The 26,013-nt window shown below is 35.2% G+C and overlaps 1 long non-coding RNA gene across 1 annotated transcript; it reads left to right on the forward strand.

Annotated features, from left to right (window-relative positions):
* The first annotated feature begins 1,308 nt into the window (after nucleotides 1–1,308).
* On the forward strand, nucleotides 1,309–8,007 carry LOC139318834 (uncharacterized). Its single transcript, XR_011600535.1, has 6 exons — nucleotides 1,309–1,337; nucleotides 6,268–6,315; nucleotides 6,561–6,602; nucleotides 6,688–6,731; nucleotides 6,840–6,889; nucleotides 7,963–8,007. It is a non-coding gene; the product is annotated as an uncharacterized lncRNA (long non-coding RNA).
* The last annotated feature ends 18,006 nt before the right edge of the window (nucleotides 8,008–26,013 follow it).

The following is a 26,013-nucleotide window of genomic DNA, read 5'->3' on the forward strand; positions in this document are numbered from 1 at the left end:
CAGTGTCGAAATTATAGTGGTTCATTAAGGAGTCTTTAAAATGATCTCATAAGAGTTTGTACAAATAGGAAAACCCATCAGTTTTCCTATATACAGTACCAATTTCTTCTAAATTCAGAACTAGATTGAGCAAATGTTAAATATTCAGTGGTATCAGTTTAATCTACAGAATTGTTTAACTGTTACTAAGATAAATACATTTTCATTTTATGAAGGTAACGACAGTTCCAGCAGTGACTCAGAGAGCTCTGAAAGCGAAACTGGTCAGTAATTATGCAGCTACATTTCATGTATATAAATAATTATTTGGTAATTTTATTGGGGGAGGGGAATCTTAAAGGGGAAATTCTCCTTTCAAACGATTCCTAAAGAACTGAATATGTTAAATGAACATAGAATTCTTCCTCCTGCCCATTTGGGAGGACAGCTGAAAAACAGAGGAAGGCAAGGAGAAGGAAATGAATAGAATTTGTCCTATTTTCGTATTTTAAATGTTATTGAACTGCAGCCAGAAGCTATGTACAAGTAGTCCTCGACTTATGACCATTATTGAGCCCAAAATTTCCATTGCTAAGCAAGATAACTTTTAAGTGAGTTTTGCCCCATTTATGACCTTGCTTGCCATGTTTGTTGACTGAATCACTGCAGTAACACGGCTGTTTAGTGAATCTGAATTCCCCATTGACTTTGCTTGTCAGGAGGTCACAAAAGGGGATTACATGACCCAGGACCCTGCAGTCATCGTAAACAAATGTCAGCTGCCAAGTATCTAAATTTTGATCACGTGACCATGGGGATGCTGCAATGGTTGCAGTGTGAAAAATGCTCATAAGTCTCTTTTTTCAATGCCGTTACAACTTTGAATGATCACTAAATGAATGGCTGTCAGTCAAGGGCTCCCTGTATGTAAGTCAGTGTTTGGCTTTTACTATGTTTATTACTATTTTACTACTATTTTTATTACTATTATTTACTATTTTTATTACTTTCCTGCTTTCCTTGGGATATGTTGTTGCCATGGCGAGTGATATTTTATCTCAGCAAACAGTTTTCTGTCTCAAACATAATATATGTTCACATGAGACTCCATGTCAGGGTGCCATAAGAGCAGGTCCTTTGGGATTGGCAGGAAAAGTGGCAAAACAGGATAGTCAGGAAAAGAATTGAAGGAAATGGAGGCTGTCACTGAGTGACAAATATAGCCTTATGCACATGTTTTAATATTTATGCCTATTTATACTTTAAACAAACAAGTTAACCAGTTAACAAATCTTTCTGTCTCACTATGTTAACCTTTTTATTTACAGAGACAAATGGGACAAATGAAAATGAACCACGTGGGTATCCTTTATTTATTATTAATTGTAGTTTCTGTATGGGAAAGCTCTAACAGAATTGCTCTGCAAGATGGCAAGAAGATACTTAGAAATGAAAGCAAATTATTTGACTGTTTATGTTAAGAAGGGCATAAGATAATTTGAAAACAGTTAACGAATACCAAGGAATGGCACTTGCTCATTATAGTTAAAGCTTCAAAAAGTATCCTTTTACTACCGCAAATAATGTTATTTTTCCTCAGATTAAGAATTGAGGAAATTATGCTTAAATTGATTCAAGAGTAATAAATATAATAGTTAGGTGAAGCTCTCATACTCAGATTGCCAGAGAGTGAGGAAGATATGTCTCATTCAGGTAATCCTCAACTTATTGTAATACAGTCTATCCATTACAGTCATAAGTCGTGATCGTCATAAAGTGAGTCATCACGAGATCGACACGATTTTACAACCTCTTTTTGCGGCAGTTGTTAAGTGAATACATTAGTCATAAAACAACCACAGTGATTGTTGAGTGAACCAATTGTTCACTATGGGCGTTTTTGCCAAAAACTGGAAGTAAATGTCATTTATCGGCAAAAATGTTGTAAAATGTGGTCAAATGGCCGAAAATGTGGACTGGTTGCCTAGTGCCAGAAATGCAATAATGTGACCACAGCAGAAGAAGCGGCTGCCAGAACTTCAGAACCAGATTAGTATCCCTGCTGAGGTCCATTGTAACTTTGAATGGTTGCTAAGCAACCAGTTGTAACTTGAGGATTACCTGTATGTCAAATCTGTTGTGCCTCTACTCAGAATGGCATCAGGTGAAGGAAAGCTGAGGGAACTACTTTTGGAAGTAGCACTCTGAATTTCAAAAGACTTGGTTCTAATCAGGTGGGCTCTTGTTCTTTAATCATACAAACAAAAGCAATTATCTATTGTAAATGTGTAATATAAATTTTAGGATCAAATATGTTTTGTGTGTGGTATTCTTGAGAACTAAAAAAAAAAAGTCCAGACTAAATATGTGAAAAAATTACAGGAAATGACTTAACATGCAAAAGTTTAGGCACTTGTGGTTTGTGTATCTTTAAGTGAACAGAAGCTGACCCAATATCTGTTAAAGAGGAGATATTTTGGCAAATTTGAATGCATGCTTGCTTGCATAGTATGTGTGATTGTTTATTTATGGATTCAGTTTTTATTTAAAGTGGCTATAGCAAATGCAAATATATATATATATATATATATATATATATATATATATATATATATATATATATATATATTCGGATTGAGGGGTATATATATATATATATATATATATATATATATATATATATATATATATCTATATATATATATATATATATATATATATATATATATATATATATATATTCCTCAATCCAGTACTTTGTAACATCTCCTTTGACAGAAAGAATAATTTTCAAATGTTTTCCTATTCTTCCCTTTCCTCTTATTTTGATTTTTTTCAAGAAACAATTCCTTGCAACAGGCTTGCTACCATTCTGCTAGTATTTGCATGCTTAAAAATCACCCCATCCATTTCCCCATCTGTAATAAACAAGGTTTCCAAATGAATCATATTACTTTTTTTAACCACTTATGTACAACTTGCAATTGCAATAAATATAGCAAAGATATTAAATATAATAAAGGGGACATCACACATCCTTGTCTGGTTAGTTTTAAACCATTTGTAAAACATTCCATTTATTCTTATGTATGTTTTACTTCCATATGTAGCATTTCCTATAAATGGTGGACATTGTCATTTTTTGCACATTTGGAGCAACCAAAGCCTAATTTTACTCCAAATACGTTCAAATTTTCCTTCAAACTAGGATATCTAATATAGAGCCTACATTGAAAGTCACTATGCTGTTGGTTGCATCCCACCAATTATGAGGTGTATATGCAGTGTTTTGACATACACTGGTAGCCCTCGACTTACAATCATTCACTTAGTGACCATTCAAAGTTACAATGACAATGGAAAGTTACTTATGACCAATTTGAGCTGCGGTGGCGCAGTGGTTACAGTGCAGTATTGCAGGCTACTTCTGCTGACTGCCGGCTGCCAGCAGTTTGGCAGATCGAATCTCACCAGGCTCAAGGTTGACTCAGCCTTCCATCCTTCCGGGGTCGGTAAAATGAGGACCCAGATTGTTGGGGGCAATATGGTGACTCTGTAAACCGCTTAGAGAGGGCTGTAAAAGCACTATGAAGCGGTATATAAGTCTAAGTGCTATTGCTATTTCACACTTGTAACTGTTTCAGCATCCCCATGGTCATGTGATCAAAATTCAAACACTTGGCAACTGGCATGTATTTATGACAGTTGCAGTGACCCAGAGTGACACGATTTGTAACCTTCCAAGCTGGCTTCTAACAAGCCAAGTCAATGGGGAAAGCCAGATTTGCTTTAACAACTGCATGATTCAATTAATAATTGTAGTGATTCGCTTAACAACTATGGCAAAAAGGGATATAAAATGGGGCACAACTCACTTAACATCTGTCTTGCTTAGCAATAGAAATTTTGGGCTTAATTGTGGTCATAACTCGAGGATTGCATGCATTGCTCACTTTATTTACCTTGTTTATGTAAATATTATTTTCTATTTTTCTCCACTATTGACCAATGTTCAATAGACTCCTTAGGTCTTTGCTGTTCCATTGTTTCACATTTTTCCATTTCTCTTTAATTTGCATTCCCTTCAGTAGTACTTTACAATTTATTTATTTATTTATTTTTAATTTGATTTATATGCCGCCCTTCTCCGGAGACTCAGGGTGGCTTACAACGCGTTAAGCAATAGCCTTCATACTTTTGTATATTTATAGAAAGTCAGCTTATTGCCCCCACAAACTGGGTTCTCAATTTACCCACCTTAGAAAGGATGAAAGGCTGAGTCAACCTTGAGCCTGGTGAGAATTGAACTCGCAGTAATTGCAGGCAGCTGGATGTTAAATGCTGCCTTAGGAGGCATTAGCCTCCTATGCCACTCAGGCTCCTATTCTTCTGAACATGTTATTTAAAACCCTAATTGATTATTTTTTTCTGGTATTTTCATGGTGAGAATCTGGTAATAATGAAACGATATTCAGTGTATGATCTGAATCATTTTGGGAAAGATTTTTGGGGATTTTAGCCTTTCTCTAATAACAGAAGTCATATGTGGATTAGAATTCTAAATTGTTATCAGCTGTAATATGGGGAATGGAATGGCAAAAACTATAATTGGTAATAAGAGTATGGTTGTCATTATAATCTCTCATTTTTATAACAACCTGGAAAATTGATTGTATAGGAACATAAAATCTCTGTTGGGTCAGGTCAAAGATTCTCATAGTTCAATATCCTGTTTCTATTAACGGTCTTATGCCTCTGGGAAACTTACAAGTAAGTTACTAAATAGTAACTTTGCTGATGAGTAAGGAACATTTAACAAGCTGTCATTACTAATAGCTGTTTATAAGTTTATAAAAGTTTATAAGTTTTATTTGTCAAGCATATATAAGATAACAGGTAAAGTATTGTTCTGCCCCAGCTCCGGATTCCCGAGGATATTGACACACACCAACGATCCTTATCAAATTTATTAAGTAGCAAGAATCAACCAAAGTCTGGCAAAGGTTGGCAACCAGCCCAGAAAACAAGATACGATAAGACTTTTCCAAAAATGTTCTGATGATAATTACAAGTTGTTTCCAGCAAGAAACTTACTAACGGCGTGTGACTTATATAGGCTAAGGGAGTGGCCAATTATCCTCAAGCCTTACTCTCGAGGAGACCTCCTCCTCCTGAGTAGCCACTCCTGCCTTTTGGCAGCCCTGCATGCTCGAGCATTGAGAAGAGGCTCCTCCACTTCGCTCTTTCCACTTGAAGGAGTCTCTGGAGGTTCTGAAGGCCCTGGCTGAGTCTCTGCCTCTGGCACCACATCCTCTTCAGCCTCCTCGCTGTCCAACGTGAGCGCTGGCTGTGCAGGCTGCTGGCACGACACCACACCAGCCTCCTTGTTGGGATCAGCCACGTTCCGCGCAGGCCGCTGGCGGGCCACAACAAGTATAAACATAATTTGAATACATGAAAAGAGTAAGTAAGAAAGAATATTAGGACAGGGATAGTAGGCACACTGGTGCACTTATGCACGCCCCTTACAGACCTCTTAGGAATGGGGTGAGTCAACAGTAGACAGTTTAAGGTTAAAGTTTTGGGGGTTTGGGGAAGAAACTACAGAGTCAGGTAGTGCATTCCAGGCATTGACCACTCTGTTACTGAAGTCATATTTTCTGCAATCGAGTTTGGAACGGTTTGCCTTGAGTTTGTATCTATTATTTGCTCATGTATTGTTGTGGTTGAAGCTGAAGTTGTCATTGACAGGAAGGACATTGTGGCAGATAATTTTATGTACTATGCTTAGGTTAGACTGAAGTCGGCGTAGTTCTAAGTTGTCTAACCCCAAAATTTGGAGTCTGGTGGCATAAGGTATTTTATTGCGGTTAAGGAATGGAGGACTCTTCTCCTAAAATTTCTGTGTGGAAATCTATCATCATGTTCGTTTCTCTTTGTAGCGGGTTTAATGTGATAACTTTCATATGATAGCATAGTAAATTGTGGTTCCTGCTTGATTATACTTTGTGATAAGAAATAAATTCTGTTACCCTAAAATAATATGAAAATGTTGAGATTGTAGAATATTATTGTATCCAGCATTTTGGCAAATAAAGCACAGGCAGTTAATTAAAGTAAAATGCACGGGGCCTGGGGGAAAATATAAAAGGTAAAAGCATTTATTAAAAAGAATCTGATACGATTCCTCAAATGACAGGAATCATTCACATGTTATGTTTTGATAATGATTTTAAAAAATCCTATTTGATTCAGTGTATAATTCACTTTATTATTATTTTTTTACAGTTGAAGAACCAGAAGAGAAAGAGTTACAGCTGTACTGCAGTAAATCAGGTACAGTCATTGTATATTTCACAATGTGGCCCAGAATTCTGGAAAATGAAGCACAGGCAATGAATAAAAGATAATTAATTCATTAATTAATTCATTAGTTAAGTGCTTTCTCCTTCTAAAAGGAGAAAGCACTTATATGGACCTAATATGACCTCAAAGGATAGGAGTCATTCAAATGTTATGTTTTGATAACAATTTTAAAAATCGTACCTGATTTATGATTATTTTTTTTGTTTGTTTTACAGTTGAACAAGAAGGAGAAGAGTTGCAGAATGGTGGTGAATCCGGTATTAGAAGATTGTATATTTTGAAATGTTAAAAGAGTTTTAATTTTTTAAAATAATCTAATTTTGTTTTATTGTTTCGTTTTAGAAGTTAATATCCAGCAATGCTGTAAACACTGCATAATCCAAAAAGTAGGTTTGGAAATTTCAAATTGCCTTAAATCTTAATTCATAAATATGCATTAATGCATAAATTATTGATATTTCAATAATTTATTTTTCTTTTTTTTTAATATAAAGAAGCAACATGAACAAGTCACTCCCAGAAGATTTCTGAAAGGACAGTTTTGGTAGCTATTATCTATTATTATTATTATAGCTGAAAATATTTCTGGAATTGTTTTCTTTTTTATGCTTATTATGTAGGTGCAAATTTATATATGCATGCTATCAATTAGTAGAGGATGTAGGACAATCTGTTGGTGATTCTATATATTTACTTCATTCCACAAGTATTTTTATAGGATAGAAAAAATAAAGGAAAGTTATAGGTTGTTAATTATAAAGTCAAGAACATGCAAAAATTGCTATATATACCTTGTTCTTTTAGAATACTGCTTTAGGTGTTCTAGGATATATATATATATATATATATATATATATATATATATATATATATATATATATATATATGTGTGTGTGTGTGTATGTGTATGTGTATGTGTATGTGTATGTGTATGTGTATGTGTATGTGTATGTATATATGTGTGTGTATATATATTTATATATCTATATCTCTATACCCACACACATACACACACATACTGTATCTATGACTTCATATATTTCAGTGTACAATCTTTGGAAGGCAAATTGTGTATTCTGAAATTATGAAAAGAAAGTCTACTTCATAGAAAATGGAAATTATGAACTTACTGGAATACTTCTTACCTTACTGTTATTTATTAAAAGTACATTAAAATACATTCATTATCATTATGTGAAATATAAGAAACATAGTCTAAGAGGCTAGTATGATTATGTACACTAATTATACTAATTATACTATGCACACTAAATTATATATATATGATATTAATACTTCAAATTACAGTATATTAATAGGTAACAATCTGTTTGCTAAGGGTTTTTGCACTGAAAAATAACATTTGTGACTTTCATCTTTTTTGTATTGTTAAGAAATGGTTTGCATGACAATTTTAAAACACTTTTAATTAGCATATTATTTTAGATGCAAAAGGTAACAATAGATTATCTTAATGCTCATAGGCGGAAGAGTTATGATAGCACCAATATTCTGTCTTATGTGTTTTAAAATATTTATATGGAAAGATAAAAAACAACAAATATCATTTGATGATATTACAGATTCAGAGTAACCTTTTGTATGTCATTTGTTTAGCTTGAAGCTGGATGGTGAAGGAACTTTTGAATGTACAGCGACGGGGTTAATTTTTGAAGTAACCAGATCTGTTACCATTGAATATTCAGTTTTGTCTTGGACCAAATATGCTGCTTATGTTAAAGAACCTTGGATTGTTGTGGGTCCTATATTTGATATCAAATGTTCCTCTTCTGCTCTTACTTCGATTCAGTTTCCACACACTCTCTGTCTGAATGGTAAGATTCATTGTAAACATTATCTCCTATATTTATGTATTGTGGCACATTCTTTAGAAAGTTCTAACATTTTGGAATTTGTGTGCAGATCATTTGTCTGAGAAGGCCTTCAAAGTATTCCATTTCAAAAAGAATGGTCCAGAATTTGAAGGCTCCATTGATCATTCAACCACACATGTCAAGTGGCACGTGAGCTCACTATCTCCAGTTGGACCAGTAATTGAGAGATATGATCCAGTATATTATCATGGGGTAGTCATTTTATATAAAGTTATCAACAATCATCCTTCCTTGAAATTCCGTGTGTATATAGCTACAAATAACAATTCATTTATAAAGGTAAGATCAAGTTTTTTTTATTTTTTGGGAAAGTAAACTTCATCTTTTTAAAGGCAGAAGCGGTGACTGTACAATTGTTTCTAATGGATACTTAATAAAAAGTTCTAAGAAAGTGATTAGGTTCGGCTCCCTTGCCATTGCAATTAAAAGTCAGTGGGTTTAAATTCACCCAACCTGGATCAGCTGGGTGAGATTGAAATGCTATTTTGAATGTCAGTTTCTGCTTTACTGCTTCTCGTTATTTATTTTATCATATTGAATAATGTACATATATTTTATTTTAACTTATTTTATTTTATTTTATTTTATTTTTTAATTTATTTAGATTTTGTTTGTGACCTAAAATAAAATAAAACAGTGAGAAATCTTGCCAAACAAAGGCTAGGCAGATAGCTAAATTAAATGCTATGTTTATCTACCAGTTCTGTATTCTGCACATTTCTAGGCTCAAAACTAGGAAAGTACAATTTCTTTCTAACAAAACAAATGGGAGCCAGAACACCAATGGGGATGTAATATAATGAATGAATTTAAAATATTGGGTAGGTAGGATAACTTAACTCCATTTTAGATTGAAGTACGTTGATAAACTGTATATCTATTCTAATATGTCTATTATTACTCTTCCATTTCTTGAAATGGATAAAAAGCTTTGGTTTAATTTTTAGGATATATCCAAAACTGTAAGACGATCTCTGAATAAATTCATTAAAATTGAAAAACCTCCTTGTCATAAATTATTGCAAAATGGAAAGAAATACAGATTAACTAGTGATCCAGAAGCTGACATAACCCCTGAGGTAGGTTTCTCATTCTTTGATAATTGGTTTGTCAACATATGTAGACTTTGTGAAACATGAAAATATCATCATTTGAACTTCCAGTTTTAGGACAGTTGTTAAGTTAGATCAAGCCTTTGGTATGATAATGGCATGTATAGCAAAATGTTTTATTCATTCATAATGAAGAATACTTTAAAGAAGAAAAGTATTTTGTCACAGTAAGCAGACTTTTTAATATTTCAATATCCTTTTCTAGGAAATTCAGTTTGGAGATGATTCCACCCTGGCAGAGAAGCCTTTCTTTGAGGTATATTTAGAACAGCCAATGGAACTTATGCTATCTTTGGTGGATTTGGAATCTGAAGAAGTTGTGTGGAAGGCAAAGCTCAGAGAATGTAAGCATATATTGAGCACAATCCAGTGCATCATACATGTATCTAGAATTTTTTAAATTAAACATTTAATAATTTATTTATGTAAGTATGTATGTATGTATGTATGTATGTATGTATGTAATTTATATGCCGCCCTTCTCTCGAAGGACTCAGGACGGCTTACAAAGAACGTAACAAAAATTACATAAACATTAAAAATCCAATTAAAAATTGATTAAAATTATTTAAAATCACCCCTGCGGATCAGCCCATTTGATGAAAGAGCCACGTCTTCAATTCACGGTGGAAGGAGAGGAGGTCAGGGGCTGTCCTAAGGCCGGTGGGCAGCCCATTCCAGAGGGTCGGCGCTCCCACAGAGAAATGAATTGTAATGAATTGTAATTAACAAATTTGCATAAAATATGTGCATTTTATGTTATTTTGGGTTTGATTTATTTTTGTAAATAAAATTAGCTTCTAATTCTAAAACTCCTACCAAAAAAATCTACAGAATGAACATAAATCCTTTTATGTTTGGGAATTTTATTTAACCACAAGGTGAAGGAAAATTAAGGCAATAATAGAATATGTCTGTATCATGCTAGATCTATAGTCTTATGTGATAACAAAGCTATCTTCTGATTTTAGGGATAATTTTAATATGTCTGTGGCTTGGTTCATGGAAAAACCTTTGTAGAAATTGCGAATACAAACACGTATTTATTTGAATGTAATATTATTATTTTTTAAATTTTAGATAAGATTATCATTGTGGGGCATAGTTTTTCTCTGAGTTTTGGAATGTGCAGAAAAATCAGCAGTGAAAGCTCCAAAACTCATTTGCTTGAGTTTTATTGGAGGAGGGGCAGAAGAGAAAATCAAGCAGTTTTTTTTTTCCTTCCACAGAAAACAGTTCCTTCTGTTCCTTTACAAGTTCCCTTCATATGCCTTAAAACTCAAGCAAATTGATTTCTCTTATGATCTTGCTTATTATTTCTAAAAACAGTGCAAAATGAAAAATGGACCCTCCTCTTTACTTTGCTCAGGTTTATTGCATTTATCAAAATTTTCTGGCATCCTTGATATTGTTGATACTGTAGCAAAGATATCTTGAATTTCTTCTTTTCTGTAATGGTTGAAGGAAATTTAATGCATTCTTAGGACATAAGAAACATTATGTATTTTGGCCCTTTCCTTTGCTATCAGATACAGGGAAGTTGACCCTAGATATCTAGACCTTTCTGTTTTAACTATGGTAGATATTTGTTAACAGTAGGAAATGCAACTTTTGTATATACTTGCTTGATTAGTTTCTGCTTTATGAAATTCTTTGAAGATTTGGCCCATATATTTTTAAAAGCTATAGAAGTAAAAGCTATAGAAGTAAATGTCCATTTGACCTATATTGTTTATATCATTCTTTAATTATGTCATCCTTTAATTAGAATTGCAAATTACTTTCCCACATGCTTTAATTTTGTTCTTGTCTTTTTTTTGCATGGAATAGCTGATTGGACTCTACATAACCAGAACGATAATGAGCAGGAAAAATCTCTTAACTGTAAGTGTTTGAAACAGATCTGCTTAAAAGGGCCTGGTGGCTCAGCAGACTGATAGCATTGTGATTAACACCAGCTGTCTGCAATTACTGTAAGTTCGAATCTCACCAGGCTCAAGGTTGACTCAGCCTTCCATCCTTTCTAAGGTAGGTAAATTGAGGACCCAGTTTGTGGGGGCAATAAGCTGACTTTATTATTATTATTATTATTATTATTATTATTATTATTATTATTATTATTATTATTATTATTATTATTATTAATTAAATTTTTATACTGCCCCCTCTCCCGAAGGACTCGGGGCGGTGAACAGCTAAAATTAAAACACACAATACAAATATTAAAATACAATTAAAACAAAATTAAATTATCTTTGGCTTCTCCAATTTAAAACCCATATTTGTATAAATATACAAAAGTATGAAGGCTATTGCTTAACGCATTGTAAGCCGCCCTGAGTCTCCGGAGAAAGGTGGCATATAAATCAAATTTAAAAAAAAAATGTTTTGTACAGTATATATTTACTTTCACTTTTCTGTGACTTCTCAAAGGGAGCATTCACGTGTCTTTCCAACTATAAACATCTGGAAAAATTGTGGCCATCTATTACTGCTGAAGCACAACATAATAATGCCTTTGCTAACCTTGTGTTCTATCTATGACAAACTATAATCCAGTCACTGTCTGCGGCCCCCTTAATATTTTATTAAAGGTGTAGGAGGCAGTCAAATTAAATAATTACGATACAGTATGAAGGTTTAGGGGAAAAGATGGTGATCACCAGTTAAAATTGGATGGAAAAGCATATTGGGGGCTAAAACACAATCCAACACTAATTTTTATAAAATACATCTTTTTTTATAGTATCGTTCCACGTTCAAAGGCAGAGGCCTTTATACATACAATACCCATCAACTATAAGGATGACACACCCTAGTTAAAAGGGGCGGTCCACTACAAATAGACCATTGCACCCAAAATATCTTCCCCTGAAGCCTGATGTTTCTATGCTTTTAAACCTGAGAGCACTCTCTATGTCTATAGTCAGATATATCCATGGGTTACAGTCACAAGGGTTGTATGCTAATATCATCCTGGCTTATGCATCTAGAACCTCTGCTTTAACTTCAGAGACCTTAAAAGACCATCCTTTTCTTTTGATGCCGACATGCTAACTGGACTGCTGCTGGTTGAAGCCTACCATCACTCGGGGCATCACAGGTTCCCCATCCCTAGCTTTCGTAGTGTTCTTCCTGAATAGGTAGCACTTACATTTCTTCAGATATCGGCTGATTTTCAGTCCCTTTAGTTGCAGTTCTCATTGCCTGAAACTGCTGCTTTGGAAACTTACTTTGAAGCTTGTTTATAGTGTGTGTGTGGGGTGTACATGAGATTAAGAACAAAGGAAAGTTTCATTTAAAAGGTCTTGGGATGGTATATATGTTTAGAAAGCATGAAAGACTGTACACTATGATTCCCTGGGGTTATTTTTGTCTTGTGTGCTTTAGGTGTTGGGAAACGAAAAGCTACCACCAAACTTAAAAATGAACTTTGCTGTAAGCGACAAAAAATCACAGGTAAATATTTTATGTGCTTTTTTTAAAAAAATGTGGCTTTTAGTTTTTCCATATTGTGAAATGATGCATTTTATAAAGGAATTAACAATCTGAACTATAGAAATGTAACATTTGAATGTCTGCAAGCATTCTTAGACCATTTTTATAAAATATTAAATGTATTTGTTAAATGTCCACAAGAGGGAGATCTTTGATTTCTGTTAGTTTGATACTTTTAAATGAGTTATAGCGAAGACAACTTTCATTTACTGAAATTCTAATTAAGATATTATATTTCCTTCTCTTTGATAATTATTTATGCTCTTTTAGCAACAGTGGCCATAGAACTCTTTACTCTCTTCCATGTTACAATCAATGTGTTGGGTGTGCTTATGTGTGTCCATTTTTTCTTCCCGAAGAAACAATTTATTTATTTATTTAAAAAAAATTATATGGCCACCAAACTCACTCTCAATGACGCAAGATAGCTTACAAGGATAAAAGCCCAATATAAAAACAGTAAAAAATTAATAGCACCGATTACCTACATGTTTAGTTTTTAAAAATAATTTTTTTAAATATTCAAATGCAATAGTAAAAATAATCAAAACTAAAAAGAAAGAGAAAAAAGAGTAGAAAGGATAAAAAGTGCAAAGGAAAAAAATAGAATAGAGAAGAGAAAAAATATATATATAAAGAATTGACTTTCAACCTTCATCATAACAAGTACCGTGATTCTCCATAAATAAGACCGGGAGTCTTCCGGTATACCTTCTGATCAGGGGTGAAATGCTACTGGTTTGCACCAGTTCGGGCGAACCGGTAGTGGTGGTGACACGTGGTTCGGTGAACTGGTAGTGGCGGTGCTGCGAAGCTCCGCCCACCTGCCCGGACATCGTTACTTCCTGGTTTTAACCAGGAAGTAACCTGTTTTTTTACCCTCTGCGCATGCTCAGAAGGCTTTGTGCATGCACAGAGGGTCCAAAATAGCACGTGATGCACGCGGAGCATGCACTTCTGAACTGGTAGGGAAGGTAAGTAGATTTCACCCCTGTTTCTGATGGTATTCCTCCAACATAGCTCTCGACCTCTATCCATAGAAATCTATCCATAGAAGCGAATGTTGCTATTAAGATTGTTGTTATAACTTCTGAGTTTTTCAAAATTATCCTTCAGCATTTTCAATGTTATAATATTTTGCATCACTCTGTAGCTGTTAAGGAATATTATATATGCTCTTCCTTTAAATTAAGGCCTTTGGTTCCCTCTAGTGTCCAATTTCTAAAATTGTTTATCTCTAAGTCAACTTTCTCACAAATAGGATTCTTAAAATTAATTCCAAAATATTATTTCAAATTTATCTGGTTCCATTTATAACTTTCTAAAATCAAAGTCTTAATTAGCTTTTTGCTATTCATTTCATTTTTATAAAAAGTTCCTAAGCTTGTAGTTAATTTTTTCTTTCATTAAGAATTGAAGAGACTCACCTGGTGTTTTCCGATGTGTCGATCCAAAGGTTTCTAATACCTGAAAATTAATTAATAAGTAATCTCCAAATATGATCAGAGAAGGAAATATATTAATTTAATGCCCTTTTAAAGGCATCAACTGCATTTTGAGCAAGATAGCTCTTCTCTTGTCTCCCAGTATTCAAAACCTTCTGGCGACCTCTGTCATGCAGTCTCCTTGAAAGAAACAAATAGGAATGATATCCTGTAGTTTCTTTTATCTGGTGAGTTTCAAAGAGCCAGCCTACTTGCTGACTCTTTGTTCTTCACTATGGTCATTGGCTCCGCTTTTCACAGAGCCTTTTTCCTTTTGCCATTTCTTCCTCTGGAAATCCTATAATGCCTATATGTTTATATGTTTGTCTATTTGGGCCTAATCAAGTGTATACAGATGTGTTTCTTCTGAATACGGGCATGTAAGTTTCTGCATTCCCTTGTGGTGAGCCTGTGTTTTTTTATGTATATCTGTGCTTTAAAAAATAAGGGTGATATTGTGTGCGTTATGTGACTTGGAAGATGCTGGAAGATTCTTAGTATGGCCTAAGCTGTTGCACAAATTCCCCTGCCAAAAGGATCTATTCGGATTTTTTTCTTCTGCAGACCCCAATCTGATCCAGACCATTTTTGAATTCAAATCTTTAAATTTCGGGTGTAGAAGAAAGAAAACAGCAAAAGTAAGATTTGAGTTCAAAAATGGGCTGGATCAGACTGGGGTTTTGTTTTATCCATTTTTCAGAGAGTTATCTTGCTGATGGAAAAACATGCAGGCTCCTGTACCCCTTTACATAACTCCCTCTCAACATTCTGCTGTTTTGAAAAGAAATGGACAATTCTGATATCTTTTAACATCCAGTGAGAATTGAACTGCATGAAAGCCAGTTGGATGATCTTGAACTAGTCACATCTTCTCAGGTCTAGGAAGAAACTAGTAGCAAACCTAGAAAACTGCAGTCACTAGTCTGATTAGTTAAGACTGACTTGAAGGAGCAAGAAAAGGCTAGAGATTTGCATATTTTAATTTTATTACTATCATATGACCAGCACTACCAAGAAAACAATATACATTCAATCTTTAAAGGAAAGAAATAAAATTGATTACATTTTAAAACTGAATTAATTATTAGGATAGCAGCTTTGGTTCCTGAATGACTGCATTGAGTAATCAGAACTTTGGAAGGTAATAAACTGACATTGGGACACAAAACATTTTTTTTTAAAATTTGATTTATATGCCGCCCTTCTCCGGAGACTCAGGGTGGCTTACAATGCGTTAAGCAATAGCCTTCATACTTTTGTATATTTTATACAAAGTCAGCTTATTGCCCCCACAAACTGGGTTCTCAATTTACCTACCTTAGAAAGGATGGAAGGCTGAGTCATCCTTGAGCTTGGCAAGATTCGAACTTACTTTAATTGCAGACAGCTGGTGTTAAATTACAGTGCTTAGTCTGCAGAGAAATATTTATTTATTCATGTATTTGTAGAATAATTTATAACTAATTTATAAATGCCTACTTCACAGTGGCTTACAATAAGAAAGAAGAAAAACAGAAAAAGCAACTATCTGGTTCATACTGACTTTAAAGTACTTTATTTCTGTCATTGACAAACCATTTATAGTAAAATAATATATAATTGAAGGATAATATAAAATAAATAAAACAAAGTGGAATAAAAAAGGGTAAACTGAACATGCCCAGCACAGATGAAACTTTTTTAGTTCATATAAACAACTTCGAACACAGACTGTTAGACTAAGGCTTCACTGAAGCTAATGAGCAGAAAAGTTAGCAGTTATTGTTGCCGTTAATCTTGAAACAAGTTTAATTAAGTTAAACTGTTCCGAATGAAGTTCTTTCAAATCTTGATAAACTTTGACCTTCAACTGACTAATTTGAAGCAACAAGACAGATTAAAATTTTATCAACAACCACCAGAATCCAGGTTGTAACCTCTACAGATTCCTGGCCTAACTAAGATCTACATTTGGGTGCTTGGAAGATTTTTTTTCCAGGATTGGGAAAATTAAAGGTTAGTATAATCACAACCTTGTACTATGTAAAACTGTAGGAGAAGAGCAGGCAGAGCTGGGGGGCAGAATTTAAGTGCGTTATCCGTTTAGAGTCTTTACGTTCCCACAAAGGGTCCAAGTTTAACTCTTCCTGAATTCTGCTGATCCTTATCTAGTGACAATTTAGTGTTGAACTTAAGTTGCATAAAGGCTTTTATAAATTTTCTGTGTGCAACTTAATGGGTGGTGCTGATTCTTTGCACTTGATAACAGCAAAAGTAAAGTAAAGCTTGGGCATTAAAGTGATAACACTAATGTTCTGACCTAGGCTTCCTGATATAGTAAAAAGCACACAATTAGTCCCCAACCCCCCTTTTTTTTATTTTAACAGCTGTGAATTCCTTTCATTCACAGCATGTGCTGAATCACCAAGAGTTTATAAATAGCCCAACAGAAGTCTGCCACAGTCCTTCAGTTAAGGCTGGTAAACACCCACCTTTATCTTCTTTGACATGCTGCCAAAGACCTAATTGGCAATTATCTTGGCAAGGCCACACAGAAACACAGAGTCAAAAACGGAGCTTCAAAGTACAAATCGACACCATCCACAATGTTGCTTCCTGCAGAGGTCCACCTGCCTTTGCTCTTCCTTTATGTCATATGGGAGGGGCCAATCATCTCCAAGCCTTACTCCCGAGTCATCCCTTTTGTTTTAACTGTTCTTGCCTTCTGGCAGCTCTGCGCATGTGCACACTAGGAACAGGCTCCCCCTGTTCCTCTGCCTCTCTGATGTCTGATTCTGGAGGCTCTGGAGTCCGCACATAACTCCCAGATGTCCCTGGCCCCATCTCTGCCTCTGATGCAGAGCCCTCGTCCGAGCCTTCCCCAGACTCCAGGACTGGCCCATGTTCCTCCCCAGACTCCTCACTGTCTGACTCTGCTGCCAGTTCCACAGGCTGCTGGCAGACCACAACAGCTAAGTGAATGATGGCTGTGTGATGAAATCTCAGACTGGTAGAGGCAGTGTCTTATGCATTATTTGCTGCATATGCCAATTGCACACTCTACAATCTGGGGTCATGAAAAATTATTCCGATGTTTACAACATTCCACTTGTCCCTTATCTGTCTATTAATATGTTATCTGTATTTAATCAGTCATGTGACATACTTCACAATCTTTGTTTTAGAGCAGTTTATATTCAGCCAGACTCCTAATTTGATTTATGTCTGTGAAAACAAACAACATTTGCATAACGCAAAAAAGAGGGTCCTTTGCCAGGCAACTTTACAGGGGGATAATGCTGCTGTGAAAAGGCAAGATATATAATTAAATGATTTATATAGATGTTAAATAATCATGGAACTAACAAGTAACCTTGCTCAATGCATTTTTTTATCATGGATCCTGTCTGACAGTTTGTCTCTAATACTGGAATGGGTTTCACAACACAAATTATATATTAATAAAAGGAGCTGCCTGATAATACTAATTTCACCCAGTAAGATTCACTCATATCTTAACAACAAATCAAATGCTGAAATGACTTGAAATCTATCAAAGTAATATACTGTCTTGGAAATTGACTTTCCTTTTCGTACTCAGTGTGTTAGAATCAATATCTGACTGTGTTTTCTCTGAAGATTGCTTGCTTATCTACTAAAATGTTACATTACCGCAGTGGTCCCCCATATTTCTGGCTTGGTGACTGGTGGGGGGGGAGAGGGGATGGTTCCATGCGAGTGTGACTGCTTGCGCAAACATGCTTGCCCGCTGCCTCCGAAGTCCGGTTTTGAATGGGCCACAGCCTGGTGGTGGGACATGTCTAGGGGTTGGGGACCCCTGCATCACTGAATTTAATCTTGAGATCTCAGCAATAGATTCTTAATAGAATCTGTTTTTGAATTTTTCCTTAATAGCTTGATCAGACCTCCCCCCCCCTTTAATATGAATAATGATGGTTAAATCCCAGTCTTTGGGTATGACTGTAGCATTATCTGTGGCAGTAAAATGTGGTAAATAGAAAAGTACCATTCATATGTCTGCTTTAAGAATATCTGTGTGAATCAGGTCATTGCTAGGGACTTTTTAAATTGACATACCTTGTTTTCCCCAAAATAAGACATCTCCTGATAATAAGCCCAATCGGGCTTTTGAGCACATGGCAATAAGGCCAAGGGCTTATGTCAGGGTTCAAAAAAATATAAGACAGGGTCTTATTTTCGGGGAAACATGGTAGGTGTATCCATTCAGGGATCTTCTCACTATGGTCAATCTTTAGAAGTTTCCAAGTCAAATACAAACTTGGGTAAGAGAAAAAAAAACGGCTGCAAAGGGAATAATTTAGGATGATTTGGCTAGTTTTTTTGCTAGGTCACTCCCAAACAATTCCAAAATAAGGCTCTTTTTTTGACTGCATAAATTAACTCCTGCCAACTAGGCTTATTCATCCTCCTTCTCAATTTTTATTTATTCTTTTAAACTGGACATTTATGAATAAAATCAGAGGAAATAGATAGAAGACCTGCATATCTATATGATTTGCAAGTTTTTAGCAGATATATTCTTCTTATCAAGCCATTTTGGAGGTTTTAGATTAGAGATATATGATGTAGAAGCTAAATTATTGATTCGTTTTGGACTCTGATTTGTCAAAAGAAAAAAAAAAGAACCCAACACCAGGGCACTGGTGTAAGACTTTGCACCTCCATAATTTAGAAATGTTCTTTTCATAACTCATACTTGAATTGGTTTTAGAAAAATAGCAGTGTCAACAAAAACAAGCAAGTAGAATTAAACCTTACAGCTACTTGTAAATGACATTAGTGCATAGAGTCTCTAGTGACATTTATATATAATTTGGTGGAGATCCAAGCAGTATTTCTTTTGCTCGGCCTGCCTTTGCCAATGTTTGGACTGGTTTTGAGTGACAAGCTTGGAAGTCATCTGTTCCATGACATCTGTTGATCTGGATGCCTGGAAACAAAGCTCCATCAAACTACCCGTTTCGAATATATTTTGGCTTTTTTTTCCATAAGAAGAAAGCAAACATTCTACATTCTAGCAGAAAGAGAGATGGAGAGAGGGAGAGATTGTAATCCTTCCTTAGGCATGAAACCCAGCATTCGGATAGGTGGCATCTTCTGTCCTTTCTCGCCTATTTTCTCATGATTGAATGAGGAGGTAGGAATATAACATGTACTAGAAAACTCAAATTTATGCTGACCTCATTATTTGGCTTATTTATGGAGGCTCTGATGGGCTGCTGAGGATCAGTTGTTAGGTACCCGCCTGCTCTGGTGGAGATTTTAAAGTCCTGGGTTTATTCCCTGACATGTTTTTTTCCTTGGATTTATCTTTCTTTCTTTCTCAATTATAGTAATATCTTAGCATTGGAAATAATATGCTAGTTGAAAAAGAACAGCAGAGCTCAGTCAGATTTCCAACTAAGATATCACAGTCAATCTTGATGCAGCATGGAGCACAGCTAACAAGCTACTAGATGCTTCTGCTGTTAGGGTAGATGGGAAAGACCCCCATAGATATTTGTATGTCCTCCAATCTTCCATACAAATCATGGTGCCATTTTTTACCCCACGCTGCAGGGTTCTCTAGCATATACCATGTTTCCCCAAAAACAAGACCGGGTCTTATATTAATGTTTGCTCCAAAAGAAGCATTAGGGCTTATTTTCTGGTTAGGTCTTATTTCTGGTTAGGTCATATTTTTGGGAAATATGATACTAAATGTACCCATCTGGCTGACAATCTTAACTGGGGCTTATTTTGGGGGTAGGGCTTATATTACGAGCATCTTGAAAAATCATGCTAGGACTTATTTTCCAGTTGGATCTTATTTTCAGGGGAACAGGGTACAAAGTAAAAGCAATCACTACTTATAACCAATTTCTGCTTTTGTGCATTTAGATGGAACGAACAGTAATCCCTTGTTAACAGATCATGAGCTGATGATTCTTGCAATGAAAATGGGTAAAGACTGGAAAGTCATTGGTATTGGATGCCTGAAGTTGACCTTGCAAGATATCGAACAGATTGAAGCAAAAGAAGAAGATGTTAATATGTATAAATGTATGATGCTGAGGAAGTGGAGAGACTCTGAACAGAATAATGGAACAGCCCATAATTTATATAAATGCCTTGATGGTCAAGTATCCCATGAGCTGCTAGAACTCCTGAAAGGTACCTTTGCATCCTATGTAATCAAACATTGGTGGGGTTGTGGGGTTTTTTGTTGTTATTTCTTATAAATAAAGAATTGGGACCCAGGATAAAAAAAAAGATTTACAGGATATATTGTCATATTAGCACCAACTTCTTCATGTTGATATGAAGAACTATTCACATTTAAGACTTTGTTAATTCATTTATTTAATTTGTCCACATTGCAAACATATTACTCTTGGATGTTTAGAACAAAAACATTATTGAAATAAAAAATAAATTCTAAAATCCACCAATATAAAATTAAAAAAACTATCAATACGTCAGCCTCGTTTCAGTTAGACAATTGTAGACAATTAATTGAACAATTGTCCCAAAGACCACTATTGTGAGGAGAGCCTATTATTAATCAGGATGCTCCTAACAAGGATTCAATCTCCATGAAACAATAATGATATGCCTCATTCCCCCTCCCCATTTGGTAGCGGGGGACCAAAAGCAGTTTCTCTTGGGATACATGAGTTGCAAAGCCCAATTCCAGCTGGAGAAGACAGTCCTGAAGGTATTTTGGTGTCAAGCTGTGTAGGACTTTATAGCTTAAAGCCAGCAGTTTGAATGTCACTGAAAGCAAATAGGAAACTAACCCAGGGCCCGAAGCACTTGCAATATGTGGCTGGGGTAGAAATATAGCCTGGTACTATATTCAAAATTATTAGAAGCTTCTGAATGTCTTTCAGAAGAAGTTCCATGTAGAGCTGATTGCAGTTGATCCCAACTAGGATAGCTTCCAAGTTAAAATCAGGCAAACCAATTTGCCACCTTCCTTGCTTAACCCCAGTATCATAAAAGGCTCTTCTGTTCCATTTGATATTGATATTTATAACTTGCTACATCTTTTATGCTGTTGAGTAACTGTTATGTTGCCGTAGAACAGCTTTCCCTGTCTTGAAAATGTCCAGTAATACGTCCCACAAGTCCAGTTATTATGATCAATAAATTCAGCTCCTTCTGTAGATCTGTATGTAATCTTTCTTAGCGATTACAGTTGGGATCGTAAGCTTGGTAGTTAAGTGAAGTATTTGTTAAGTGAAACTATGACTGTACTTATGAGCTTGCTTCAGCTTTCTTTTGCTTTACTGAACTACTATAAGGGCGCAAATACAAGGATTGGTTGTCAAATTGCTATAACTGCAAATGGTTGCTAAACAAGGCAGTCGCTAAATGAGGACTACCTGTAGTAGAGCTATACACATTTTAAGAATGATTTCAAAATAGCAGACCTCACATGGGAATCTTTTGACGCATACACACTCGTATTTACCTAAATTCCAACTAATTTTATTGCTTTATTTTTTTTCCAGGTTTTTTGCAGCAAACGTGAGTGCATATGGAACCAATTTCAAACAGAAATATTGGGAATATTCTTTTGTAAATTTTCCAGTTGGCTAAAAGGAATTTTATTGTGAACTTAGCAACACTTTAAAACTAAGAAAAGAAAATGATGGACCAATTATGGAAACTCAGGATTAAATGTGGTTTGGGAAGGAAGCAAAGTGAGTGGAATCATGAACTTCTGCAAAGGCATTTCCCCCTACATTTTATTCACAGGTTCCCAGAGACATTTGCACAATCAACAATTCCTTCACCCCAGGAGAACTGGTGCTTTCCCAAAATGTTTTCAGTTTTTGTTTGTTTGTTTGGATGAGGTGAGCCTTTTTTCCCCTCACACATATGAAAATCATCAACCTGGCATAGTGTTGTAAAGGCACTTTCTAACTGTGCATGCCCCAAAATAGAAACATTCAAACTTTACAGGTAGCCTAAAATGTTCTCATTCTAAATTTTATCCCTACTGTAGCATTTGGACTTTTTTCTGGCTACCATGCTTAGAAATGAAATTTCTGATGCCTTGAGGCATGTTTGGTTTGAGTTAGTGTAATAAATAAAACTTGGGGTTGCTTAGAAGTTTATTAGGAATTCCTCAGTGAAACAACTAATAATGAAATATTTGTTTCTTGGAAGATATTATGGTTGTCTTTACCATTCTTCCGCGAGATGCAACTGAAGGTCATGTTGGATACGTTTTACTTTTTCTGTGGTATTTAAGTCACCCCTGGACCTTGTTCCATAGTTTTTAGTTAGAGGGCTGGCATAATGTTTAGAAATCCCCTGCTTTTTTATTCAAAAGTATATTAGAACAGTTCAACAATTTCTGTGAAGAAAAGCTGACTTCAGAGGAGTTGTATATAGAATGATACAAATTTGCATAAATAATTCCTGTTTTAAATGGCAGTTTTGTTTTAAGTGAGAGGTGAGAAGCATTGATGAAATACAATTGTCAAAATACAAGAAATACTTAGCTATTATTTCTCCTGAGAATTTTAGCTGGTTCCTCATTTCATAATTTAGTGGGCACTCTTAAAAGAGTGATGCCATGCTAAACATAGTCAAATTGAAATTCACCCCATATTCAAGGAGACAAACAATTGAGCCTAGGCTAAAAGAAAAACAATTTGTTTAAGGAACTAAAAAAACAAAGTGCAGGTGAACTCTGAACTAACACAAAATCAGTCTTTTTAAATCTAGATTTAAAATCTACATTTCTATTTCAGCTCTCATTTTACAGTGACTTCTCTGATGATGTTCAGAGAAAAGTGGCTTAGGCAAGACCAGCAATGTGGTTTGAGGGGTAAATGACACTGCTTTTGTAAACCGTATTGAAATATAAAAGATGTAAAAAAACAAACAAACAGAAAAACAATGCTCAGGCAAAAAGAATGGGGAATAACTCTATTACTACTTACCTCTTTTAAAATCAGGAATGTCCATGACACTTATCTTTTATTTTTCCTACATGGCCAAGAATGTTTAAGTGACTATTGTTAGGGTAGCCAATGCTGGATTGCAGAATTTCAGGAACTATTAAAATAGTGTAAAGAGAAACAAAAGACAAGACTCTTTGCTGATATCTAGTGGTTGCTTCGATTTTTGCAGTCAAGATACATTAATCTCAACTCTTGGGCCATAATTGCACAGTACTATAATAAGTTATTTTGGATATACAAACATGGGAGATTTTCTATCATGCCAATATGCTTTCGTCATGTTTTAACATTTTCAACAAAAATCAGGAATGCCAGAACTTGGCCTAGACTAGAGCATCACGTTGGAAACCCTAGGCATGTCTGAATGAAGATGAGGACTAAAACTTATTTGAAAGTGCACAATTTTGCACTCCACAATCCTCTGCATTTTTACAGATAATTTTGTAGAATTATGTGTACCGATTCTCTATTTATTTAGGTATCTTTTTCCAAATGTTTCCCCTTTATTAGTGGATACATTCGGTGGTATAATTCATCACCCCCAGGAATGTAGCAAATCCATCTCTCAATGAAACTTTGGTCCCCAAAATTAATCCTGTAATCATAAAAGTATATTTTGCCATATAAAACTGCACCAAATTCCATAAAATACCTCAGTTTTTTTAAAAATGTTTTTGTTTTAAAAATGTAGCATTAGATTTAATTTTGGAACTGTAGATAGTATGTATTCATTGGTCCCTAAATGTTATATGTTTCTTGTGATACTGTAAAAAGAAATTCAGTGATATTATGTTGGTTAAAATAGATTGGTTTTGTATTTCTTTTATAATTCATTAAAATTAAATGTACATGTCAGTGTGCGATCTTATTTATATTGAAGAAGTCGAAATGGAACAGTGACTGATGCTAGGCCAACTGTGTTTTGTAGTTTCTCAAAAGTTTTCTTTCCTAAAAACGAACCTTCTCTTTCTTGTTTTCTGGATGCTTGAGATTTTTTTTGGGAATTTCTCATTATAGCACTTTGGGGCTTATTTGAAGACAGATATAACTTTATTTTGGTTATTGACCAATAAAAGTACACTCAATATAAGGAAGAACACAAAAATATCCCCTAAATAACAGGAACTATTAGCAACCATTTGTCAGCAAACTTACACATAATCAGTGGTGGGTTGCCCCTGGTTTGGACCAGTTCACAAGAACCGGTGGGAGGCTCCGCCCACTGACCCATAGATCACCCATAGGTGATCTATGCATGCACAGAAGAGCGTGCATGGACGATGCGAACCGGTAGTAAAGGTAAATAGAACCCACCCCTGCACATAATGTAGCAAAATGTTATTACTCTTACAAATATAAATTTATCTTGATTATTTAACAGATAAATAAAAATTATCAGAGTTCCCCCTGAAATTTAAATACAACAAGAGTAATCAACTGGTGGCATTATTCCCTGTAGAACTTGCAATATAGAAGAATGGGCTGTGGTTTCTATGATATTTATATCACAAGGACACTTGGGTTTCATATAGGGCTTTCCTATGTTTTCCTTCTGGATAGGAATTGTGTTATTGCAGATAATAAAGGGGATACTTTATTATTTCAGGTTTAATTCTAATCTTATTGTCTTTTACTCTTAATATTAAAGCCTTTCACATTTCGCTATCAGAAAAACTTGCATCTTGTTCTTGTTGCAGAAATACTGCAAAGAGCTGGAAATATAATTGTATATTTCTATATAATAGAACGTGAGAGTTGCAAGGGGTTTGGGAGATTATCTAATCTAACCCTCCACCCAGTACAAGAATCTGCTACTCCAGCTTCCCTGACAAATGGTTATCTATACTTCCCGTGAAGGAGAAACAACCACCTTACAAAGCTGTCTATTCCAGGATACTCATACCCACAACATCTACTTTATAATTTAAAAGGGCCATAGCACCCCAATCAAGATGTCTATTGTAGGAGCATTAATTGCAGCATATATTGGTCTATCCGATAGCTTTTTCCTGAAGGTGTTTTTTTCCCTAAAGGCAACTGTACTTTCTTGGTGTTTATTTGGAAAATGTGTCACTTATCCAAGAAACTTCTTCAATTCTAACTGAGTGGAGGGAATGAAAAGATTTATATTCTTTGCAATCATCTGGTCATTAGCACTCTGAGAGTCGTTAAGGCCACTTGGGGGTTTATTCAGGAGTCACCTGAATCAGAATATAAATGGGTGTGGAACTTTCTTAGGACTTCTGAAAGGACTGTGTTGTAAACAGGAGACAGATGGTATATCCCTGGTGTTGTATTCCCCCCCTCTGTTGAGGAAAGGCTGTTCAATTTTAACAAAGAATATAAATCCTTCCATTCCCCCATGAGAAATGAAATGTTTCCAAAGAAAATACCAAGAAAGTCCAGGTGCCTTTTGGAAAAACATTTTTGGGACAACCTTGACATGGATGGTTGAGAATCTCCATAGACATAATATCCAATGGCATCCACAGGCACAATCCAAACTGGGAAAATGCCATGGATGTACAGAAGGAAGGGCCTTAGATCATATTGTTGTGACCACAATCTTACTCAATCAGTTCACCTCTTCATGGATGTTGCTAAATCTACTATATATATAGTTAACTTGGCAAACAATGTTACTATTTTAGGATGCTTTAGTGACTACGTAGGATATTCCCAGCTCACTTACCAGAAC

Source organism: Pituophis catenifer, unplaced genomic scaffold (genome assembly GCF_029215685.1).
Source record: "Pituophis catenifer annectens isolate HBS135680 unplaced genomic scaffold, rPitCat1.0.hap2 SCAF_6, whole genome shotgun sequence".
NCBI lineage: Eukaryota > Metazoa > Chordata > Lepidosauria > Squamata > Colubridae > Pituophis > Pituophis catenifer.